Source organism: Pezoporus wallicus, unplaced genomic scaffold (genome assembly GCF_028554395.1).
Source record: "Pezoporus wallicus isolate ANWC-B61680 ecotype Strahan unplaced genomic scaffold, APGP_CSIRO_Pwel_v1 contig_8776, whole genome shotgun sequence".
In the NCBI taxonomy this organism is placed as follows: domain Eukaryota; kingdom Metazoa; phylum Chordata; class Aves; order Psittaciformes; family Psittacidae; genus Pezoporus; species Pezoporus wallicus.
In genome coordinates this window covers 527,030-536,739 of record NW_026639091.1, presented here as the reverse complement: position 1 = coordinate 536,739, position 9,710 = coordinate 527,030, and positions in this window count along the sequence as shown.

Genomic DNA, 9,710 nt, shown 5'->3' with positions numbered 1-9,710 from the left:
GCCAGGGAAGAACAATGGAGCTGGTGAAGGGTCTGTAGCACAAGTGACAAGGAATGGTTGAGGGACCTGCGGGGTTTAGTCTGGAGAAGGGAAGGCTGAGAGGGGACCTTATCTCTCTCTACAACTGCCTGAAAGGAGGTTGTAGTGAGGTGGGGTTGGTCTCTTCTCCCAAATAACAAGTGATAGAACAAGACGTAACAGCCTCAAGCTGTGGCAGGGGAGGTTTAGGTTGGATATTAGGAACAATTTCCCCACTGAAAGGGGGTTCAAAAAAGGGCTTCAAAACAGGCTGCCTAGGGCAGTGGTGGAATCACTGTCCCTGGAAGTGTTGAAAATCCATGTAGATGATATCAGTGACACGGTTTAGTATGGACTTGGCAGACCTGGGGTAATGGTTGGACTTGATGATCTTAAAGGTCTTTTCCAACCTTGTTGATTCTGTGATTCTGTAATTCTAAATGGATGTGTTCAGTCAAGAGCAAATGTTACTTATCAGCAGAAATGTCCTGAGAACTGATATAAAATGTCTATAACCCTGATAGGAGTGTTTTAGACTCAAAACTTGCTTGTAAGCCTGGAGGTCATTTTGAGGAAGGTGGGACAAGCAAGAAAACACAATGGTTTTTTTATGTTTGACTCGTGTGGACAACTTTCCTCCTCCTGACCAGTCATGTTCAGCTACATCTGTTTCTAAAGAATGCAAAAGCCCTTGGAAGGTACAGCAAAGTGCCTGCGCAGAGGCATCAACTACGCAAGTGGTTCTGTTCCTTGGACTCTTGTTCATGACTCCTAACAAAAACAATTTCTCTCTGAAAGATGTGTGCTGCAACTTCAGAAAACTGTTTCCCAAGGCTGAGAGAAAGTATGAGCTTAACTGAGCAGGGGAAAAATGTGTATAAATATATACATTTATATTTATTTTTATATATATACACACACATATATAAAATATGCATACATGTATGTATGTGTGCATGTCTATGGATCAGAACAGCTTTAATGGGGGTTTATAAGGCCCTAAAAGCTATGATTTAATAAGAAAAAGAACAGGACGATTTTGGTCAAACACACACTTTAGTTTAATGTTGACATGAAGGTAGCAATTAGCTCTAAAATAGCAAAGTCAAACAAGCACATCAAGCAGAACTGCAAATCAGTGTAAATTTTAAGATAGGAAGTACAGAAAATGGAAACGAGAAGATAAAGATGGCAAGGAAAGATCAAAATTACTGAACAGGAAGGAGTTTTCTAGGCTAATTAGGAAGAAAAGAAATGCCAACGATGTCATGAGCCTACCACGTGAGGATAGAAAAAATGTGAATAATTATTTAGAGACAGCAGAAATGTTCAATAAATAGGTTTGTTCTGAGTTTGGAAAGAAAGAAGAGGATGTGTTTATATGCACAAGGATGTCGAAATACTTTCCACTCTACTAGCAACCAAGAAGGAAGTTAAGCAACTTCTTCTAGGGATAAACACATTTTATACTAACAGAATCTGCAAACTTGCAGCCAAGCGTCTTCCTAGAACTGGCTGAGGAAATTTCTGACCCTTTGACATCAGTCTTGAATAACTCCTGGAGCAATAGGGAAATTCCAGAGCAGTTGTAGACCTCTCACTGTGTGCCAGTATCAGAAAAGAGAAAGTGGTCTGACCCAAGCAGCTCTAAAGTCACAAGTCTGACATAATCTCATCACAGTAATGAAAAAAACAAATATAGGAGTCAATCAACAGAATTAACTCATGGGAACATAATTAGGGCCAGTTAACCCAGACAAATAGAAAGTAGGACTTGTCAAATACTCTTTGATGATATAAAAAGTTGGGATGATAGAGGTGACTACCCAGCTATAATATATTTAGACTTTTATAGAGCTTTGACTTTGTAGTTCATGACAGTTTGATTAAAAATTAGTGTGATGCAATGTCCATGAAGCACTCCTTAAATGGATTAGGAACTGCTAAGCGATCTGCTAAGAACTGGTTGTTTATGAGGCATCAAGGGCAGATGGGGGTGTTTCCGAGGAGGCAAGGTCTGCAGGAGCTGGTAGGAAGTCTGGCATGACTGTGTCTTGTCATCCATAATCTGGGACGAAAACCAAAATTGCTGCTAATGAACTTATTTGTTAACAAAGATTAGCAAGATGATCTCTGTTTATAAGAACAGGACACCTATTCAGGGCTGGACAGTGTCTTCTTGCAAGGAAGGAGTGAGTTGGATATCTTCAGCCATGGTGTGTAGGAAGTACTGACAGCATAACGTGCTGTCTCTGGAAAGCAGAGAGTTTGTAAGGGGCAAAGAGTCCTCTCTTTTGATGGCAGATTTATTGTCTAATATTTACACAAAAAGTAGAGAAATGGATAGATTTTTATATATTTATATTAGAGAAACAGGGTGCAAGGTACTAATGAGTAGAAGCAAGTGTAAGAGTAGGGAATGATTACTGAAACTGTTTCTGCAACACCACACAAAAAAATTACCCCTGTTGGGACAGAGCAAATGCCCCTTTCTTGGGAGACTGGGGCCAAGTACAGAAGATGAACACTGAATGCCTCCTTTGGCACAAGTAGCTGAGTTTCTCTCCAAGTGTAGGTAAGCAGGAGTCCAAGTTTTCTAACTGCTGACTCCAGTTTACGGGCATGAATTCTGTTTACTTCTCTTATTACCTACTGAAGCAGGTGGTCTGAGTCTTGCCCTCAACCTCCTTACACCAGTGAAAACATGATCAAGAGGCATGCTCTAACAGCACATACACATCTTAGTGGGGATAATACTGCTGTTAGTCACTAACAGATCTTCAGGAGCTGTTCAACAGAGTGAAAAAGGCATGACAGGGACCAGTGTCATGGTTCAGAAGAACATGAAGTCAAATTCAAGTTTGAAAATACATCCCGATTTTTAATTCTAAATATGACTGGAGAAAACACTGAACAGAAACATACAAGCTTCTATCTTTTGATGTCTTCAGGTCACAAGATCTCAGAAGAGATCATCTCAGAAGAGGTATTTTAATCAAGCACAGGTTACTGACATAACATTTAATGGTTAGACAACTCCTTACACATTGTGTATTTCTGAATCTGTTTGTCCAGGAGAAGATTCCTGGACTCTTGTGATAGGGATCCATTCAGCAATCCAGTCCTTTCATAGTGTCAGTTTTTCAGCTGACAGCATGTTTCAGAAACAGCGAATGAGGTTACCATCCATGAAGGTGAGCAGGGGGAAAGACAAAAAGAAGAGAGAAGGCAGGACCAGTGGGAGGAGAGACAAAATGGCTTAAAGAACAGATTATAAATCTAAAGAAAAAGAAAAGAGAGGTTGGATATGAGAAAGAGCAGGAGAGCAGTCAGTGTCCTTTAAAGTGCTCATGCTCAGTTTAACCATATTTGCTTGTGGTCTGGTACAAAACACAATTTGACATCTGACTCAGCTCTCCAACTAAGGACTGTATCTTCCTTTTCCAAAATGGATGTGAAATAAGTAAACGCAAGATGCTCAGGGAATGGGAAGTCTCACTGCTTCCCATGAGTATTTGTTTTGGGGTCTACTTGGTAGTGATGTTTGCACTGTTATTTTGCACCTATGTGAAATTTGTTGACAGGTCTTGTGTTGGTCCTAAGGAGTTACTTGTCTGCATCCCTCCCACAAAATTCCACACACAGAATCCACAAAAGGAAATTTTTGTTGCCTGAATGTACAAAAGATCTTGCACTACCCTTCTAGCTCTTCAACATGGAGTTTCGCAGTCAGGGACAGAAAATACCTTGGATGAATGTCAGTCACCTGAACTCAGGTGCTTGCTTGCAGCATTATCTTAGCAATTTGAGCTCTCTTTGAACTATAGTTCCATTCAGTTGCCTTCCCATAGGCATTTAGAGGCATCTAAGATATCTCATGATAGCCAGTACTTCCAAATGTAATGCAGGACCTATAGGATACCCATCTTTCTGTGCCACCATAGAGCCCAAATGCATGGTACAGGTCCCAGGTGGTCCAGAGTCCTGCGTGTGTGTACACTGAGCCACAGCAAATACTGTCAAAGGAGGTGGGGATTCATTGGAAGCTCATATTCCACAATGGATATGCATGCACCCAGCTCACATACAGACACCCACACAGCAGATGTTTACATGTATGCAACCAAGTGGAAAGCAGTTCAGCTGACCAAACATCAGTGCCTACGTCAGGGTAGGAGAAATAGCTCTTCGGGTTCCCATGGGAGCCTGGGTACCAGGCTCTTGTGTTCATCAGAGACGTAAGTGCCTCAAGCTGCAGCTTTACTTACCCTTATGCTGCCCAAGGTTTATAGGCCTTCTGGATAGTATTCCTCATGGACTCCTCATCATTCACTTCACCTCTCTTGGCTCCCTCTTTCTTCACATGTGCAAGCTACTGACTACACCAGTGACTGCACCAGCTATCTTAAAGGCCGCCTGAAGCCAGTCATCATCCCTCCAGCATTATGTTTCCCCAGGGAAACCCTTCTTCACTTCTGCAACTCCACAACTTTCCAGCCCCAGAAACAGTACAAGACCATGAACGAGTAGGTAAAGAGCCTATAAGTGCATGATGCCACCTCACCATGCTAACATGCTTCCCTGCTTGCCCACACAGCTCCCTCTTGGCTCCCTCACTCTGGACAGTGTCCTTTCCTTGCTGGGAAGACAATGGTCCGTAAGGGAAGCCGGGAATCTGGAGTCAGTGCACCAGTTTGTCACACACAAAAGGAATGAAAGAGAATAAATAGCCATCAGAACCTGTCTGTGTCACTTTCCTTTGTAATCATAGAATCATAAAATGGTTTGGGTTGGAAAGGACCTTAAGATCGTTCAGTTCTAACTCCCTGCCATGGGCAGGGGCACCTCATGCTTGACTATGTTGCCCTGGGAGAGGAGGCACTAAAGTATTAATAATACTTTTAATTAAAAGGCTGGGAGGTGCTTAAAGGATGAGCAGCAATAAATAGGTATTCATCCCTTCCCAGCACAGGCCTTAAGTGCTTTATTTACCTCTGCTGCAGAGGCACAAGAGCTACACAGGTACTGTGCCTCTTCAGGCTGGGACCAAGCATTTTAAATGCATTAAGAACAGCACACTGACTTCATTAAAGCGTTTGATTAACGCCAGAAAGGACCCACTCCAGCAGCTGCATTTATCACTAGGGCGATGGCATATTTAGAGAGTGAGTTGGTAGGCCCTTAGCATAATCAGAATAGATGAACCTACCTTAGAGAAAAAAAAATGTAGCTTTTAATAGACCCATAAGTGCACTATGAATATTTATTGTGCCTGTCCCTTCAGTGGGGACATGATGCGGTAGCAAGCAGGAGTGGGACAAGGCAGTGGGCAGTATCATTCAGCAATGCATGCCCTGTCCATAGTGGGATTGCTATTGATGCTGGCAAATGGTGGCTGGCACATGGATTCTCCATCAGCTCTGCTTACTGCTAGGAAACCCAGTGTCCCATTGCTCTTAGAGAGACAGTCAGCTCTAGCACATGATTCAGACCCCAGTGGACTATGGATCCAGAGGTATGTCCCTAAGATCATGCTGATACCAGGCATGGCCCTAGAGTGGTCTCCCCAGCTAGAAACATGCAGGTAGACACCATGACTCCAGGCACAGGAGTCCTTACAGCACTCGGCACCCTGGGTCCAGCTCTTAGCACAGCTAGGTAAGACCAGAGACCCCATATCCCGCTCCCAAAGATGGCCAACAGCAGATACCCGGATGAATAAGAAGAAAAAGATAATCCTTCTGTCAGCAATTTGTGAAACAGGGACATCCTGACCCAGTGATGATATACTGGCGGTTAATGATTCTCCACAGAACCATTCTTCCACAGATTTGCTCTTCTCTTCTGTTTCATCCCTATTCTTCATCTCTCCCCAGGCTCACCACCACTCTCCAAAGCAATGAGGATTTTTGTTCTTTTTACATTTATTTTTTATGCTCTTGAGTTTTGGAACCTTCAAATTAATGGTCCTAAAAATAAGTGATTACTGAAAGAAGGCTGAGAAAAGGAGAGAAGGGGGAAAAGAAAGAGAAAGAGAGTTAGAGGCAAGAGGTTGCCCTTTGGGAACAGAAGAACTCAGTGCAGATGATCTGAGAACCAGTTTAATAGCTGAGACATTAGGGTGTGCATCTGTGTGTGAAGTTGTGAGTTTACTGGAAACTAGGACAGTGGTGGTTTAGCTAGAAAATCCTTAATAAAGGAGGAATAACTAGGACCATATTTCCAAAAAGGGTAATTTTTAACAACGTCCTTAGGGAAGGGTGGGGGATGGAAGAGTACTTCACTTGGAAAACAAAATGAAAAAAACCTACATGGAAACTTTCATTAATCCCTGGAGACCGTTAGGTCAAATTAGGAGATGAAATCCAATCACTTAAGTGTGAAGCAGAGGGATTTTAGCCTGTTCTGAGGACAAATCTCAGTGCAGCTTGAATGTCGAAGCTTTCTGCCAAAGGTTTCTGCATGTACATGTCACTGAAACAAACACAACTTTGTATAGGTCTCTCCGTCTGTACACAGAGGCAAACATGTAGATGCAAGGAAAGATCAATTTATTTTCTTTTTATTTAGTTGCACTGCTAAAGATGTCAGTTTCTGTAATTCTCCCTGCCTCATTCTCTAATATACATGACCTTTAATAAGCAGGACTTGCAGTTTGACAGCAAGGACTATTGAAAAACACAAGGAAATCCTGGCTGGATTAAATTTTTAGTCCATTTCATTTCCATCCGCTGCTTACAGCCAAGTTGTACGTGGATCTCAAACTAAAGATGGCAATTTGGGAGGCAATTTTCTTGAATTGCAGGTACAGCAGGATGCAGAGGAAAGTAATGGCAGGATCAGGCAGTTAGACATGGCATAAACATTAAAGCTACCAGTTATATTTAATGGATTTTCATCCATTCACTTTCTTTCCCCCTCTCATTAAAAAAAATATAAAAAAATCCCCATGAATGAGGAGAACAAACAAAGAATAATAATTTAAAAAAAAATCCTCAGCACCTTACTGATAAAAGGTAAAATTGCTGATTCTGAAGTTCCCACTAAAGCTGTTTTCCTTCCGTTGACAGAAACATCTCATTGAAGCACTCAGACCAGCATTGATGCTGGTCTGCTAATGGGTGGGCAAGGGCTCCCAGAGCTGCTGTAGCAAGGTAACCCCACTTCCGATGGAGAAGATGCACCCTATGAGTAAGCAATACACTGGGAAGGCGCAGGCCTGTGCCATGACTGTGGCTTTTCTGGTCTAAATGGAATTTGTGAGCTTTTCTCATCTTTCATACTTCAAAAGAAAACAGTACAGACAGCACTTCTTTGTATTTAACAAGGATTTTGTGGCTTCTGGATTCTCCTGCTGAGGATGTGGTAGGATAATGCGTCTTGGCAAGAAACCGTGAATGTGCATCCCTTAAAAATCACATCCCTAACTTCTCATCATGGCATCTCAGATCCCTTTCCTGGAGCAGGCAGTCAACTGTTTTAGATAACAGGGTTCCACCCTCACCGAAGTTTCCTGACTGACAGCTTGGTGCTGAGTCCCAAAGCCTCCTGAGGCCATGGGTGCTTCCACCATACACGTCCCTTTCTATCTGCTGGAGAGGCTGGAGAAGTGCCAGACAGGATGCTGAGAGCACTGAGCTTGCCCTGACCACAGTGGTGAACTGGGAATGAAATTCAGCAGCACTCAGAGCAGTTCCACGTGCTTGGGAACCAGCAGCGCACCTCATGAATAGTTCCCATCTGTTGAGCTCTCCTGCTGGATGGGGTGGGGGGGAGAAAAAGCACCCAGGTGCCACAGGCTCAGGTTTTCTCACAGGACATTTCTCTGCTCACCTCTACCAGTCATTTCTGCAAACCTCAACTGCTGTGAATGTGACCTGAATTTGAAACAGATGCAATGGTGCAGAAATCTGGGCTTCCAGATACGAGCAAAATTGTGTCCAAGGTGTGTGCGGTATTTCAGGAGACAGATGGACCTTCTGGCAGCTGTCCAGGGGAAAGCAGTGAAAACAATGTAAGGAAAGATCAAAGGCACTGGGGCTTTTTTGTCTTGAAAAGAGAAGCCCAAGACAGGAGCATAGCTTTTAGATGTTTGAAAAGCTGTTTCGAATCAGAAAGGAATTCTCTGTGGACACTGGGGATGGGACGAGAAGTCCTCGTCTAGGAGGGAGGTTCAGATTAGATGTTAGGAAACCTCTAACACTAGGAATAATGAGGTGCTAGGACAGGTTGCGTGAGGTAGAGGTGAAATCTTCATTTCTTGAGGCATCTATAAAGAAGTTAAATGCATACCTGTCTAGGATGAAGACAATCCTGCCTTGCGGCAGGGAATGAACACCTGGAGATGAACTCTTCCTCCTCTTGGCATTTGACTTCTGCAACGGACTAAGAAAACATGCCGTCCTAAAAGAAATGCCTTTGGCCAGGGAGTGGAGTTATTATTGGCAGTCTTCTCCCTCATGTGATTTTCCCACAGAAACTACTTTTTGTGCTCAGGACTGGCTCCTTCCATTAGGAAGTGCCCAGGCTGACCTGGCCTGAGGGCCAGCCCATGAGCAGAGATTGATCGCACCAAGGCTAAGCTCACTGGCAATAACTCCTGGAAGATTCGGGATCCTGAATGCTTGCAGTGACCTGGTCCAAGTCCTGCACAAGGCACTGACACCCTAGAGTGGGATTTACACCATCAACAAGTGCAGATTCAGGTCTGTGAAGTGCAAGCAGAATCAGGACTGTGTTTCCTTATGGAGGGCGGTTAATTAACTCAAAGACGGGACATTACAGACACATGCCTACCCAAGTCATCTTTCCCTGTTGCACACAGTAGGGACAGCAATCTTTGCAAGGCAAGTCTGGAGTTGACGCCAAGCGGTGTGATGGGTGCTGATCCCCAGCTCCACGCTGGAACCTCCAGCCAAGCCACAGCCACTCTGGGTTACATCCTGCACAGTAGGCATTGAATGCTGCTGCAGCTGGCAAAAACACAGAAGAACCATGCAGGGTCTTTCCAGTGCCAGAAGACTGCTGTGCTCTTACACCATTTGTTCAGTGTTTCCCACCTAAGCACAGAGCAGCAGTGGCTGGAAATGAGAGGGAGACAGGAGGTGGCATGAATAGCCCACAGGGAAGCACACACAGCGCAGGAAAAGAGAGCTCGGTTTGTTTGAGTACATGGAGTGTTACACATGCAAACAGTAATTTACTGGGGCAGAAGGCACACACAGGCAGGATGCCTATACACCCCAGGAATACACACAAACACAGACCCCAGCGGTACAGAAACAGTCATTACACCTGTATACACAGATGCAATGCCCCTATGCTCTGACCATGAACACACGTAAGTTGTGCTCATCAGCACAGTTAGCAGGCAGGCTGTACAGCACACACACACATTCAGCACATTGCAAGCATACAATAAATACATCATAGCATTAAACATGAGTACATACAAACAAACACACATATGCACTGTAACTACGTGTGTTCAATGGATGCATAAATATCTCCACTTCCCTAATTCAGAAAGCACAGCCCTACTTCAGGGCATATTACTCATTTACAGACACCATCCATCACCATGTACACAGAGATATCTTTCCCTTACCCTGTACTTGCTGTCTGTCTCTGCAAGACCCTCGCACACTATCAACACAGGCAAACCTCTGCAGTGCTTAGGCATAAGGAGCCCA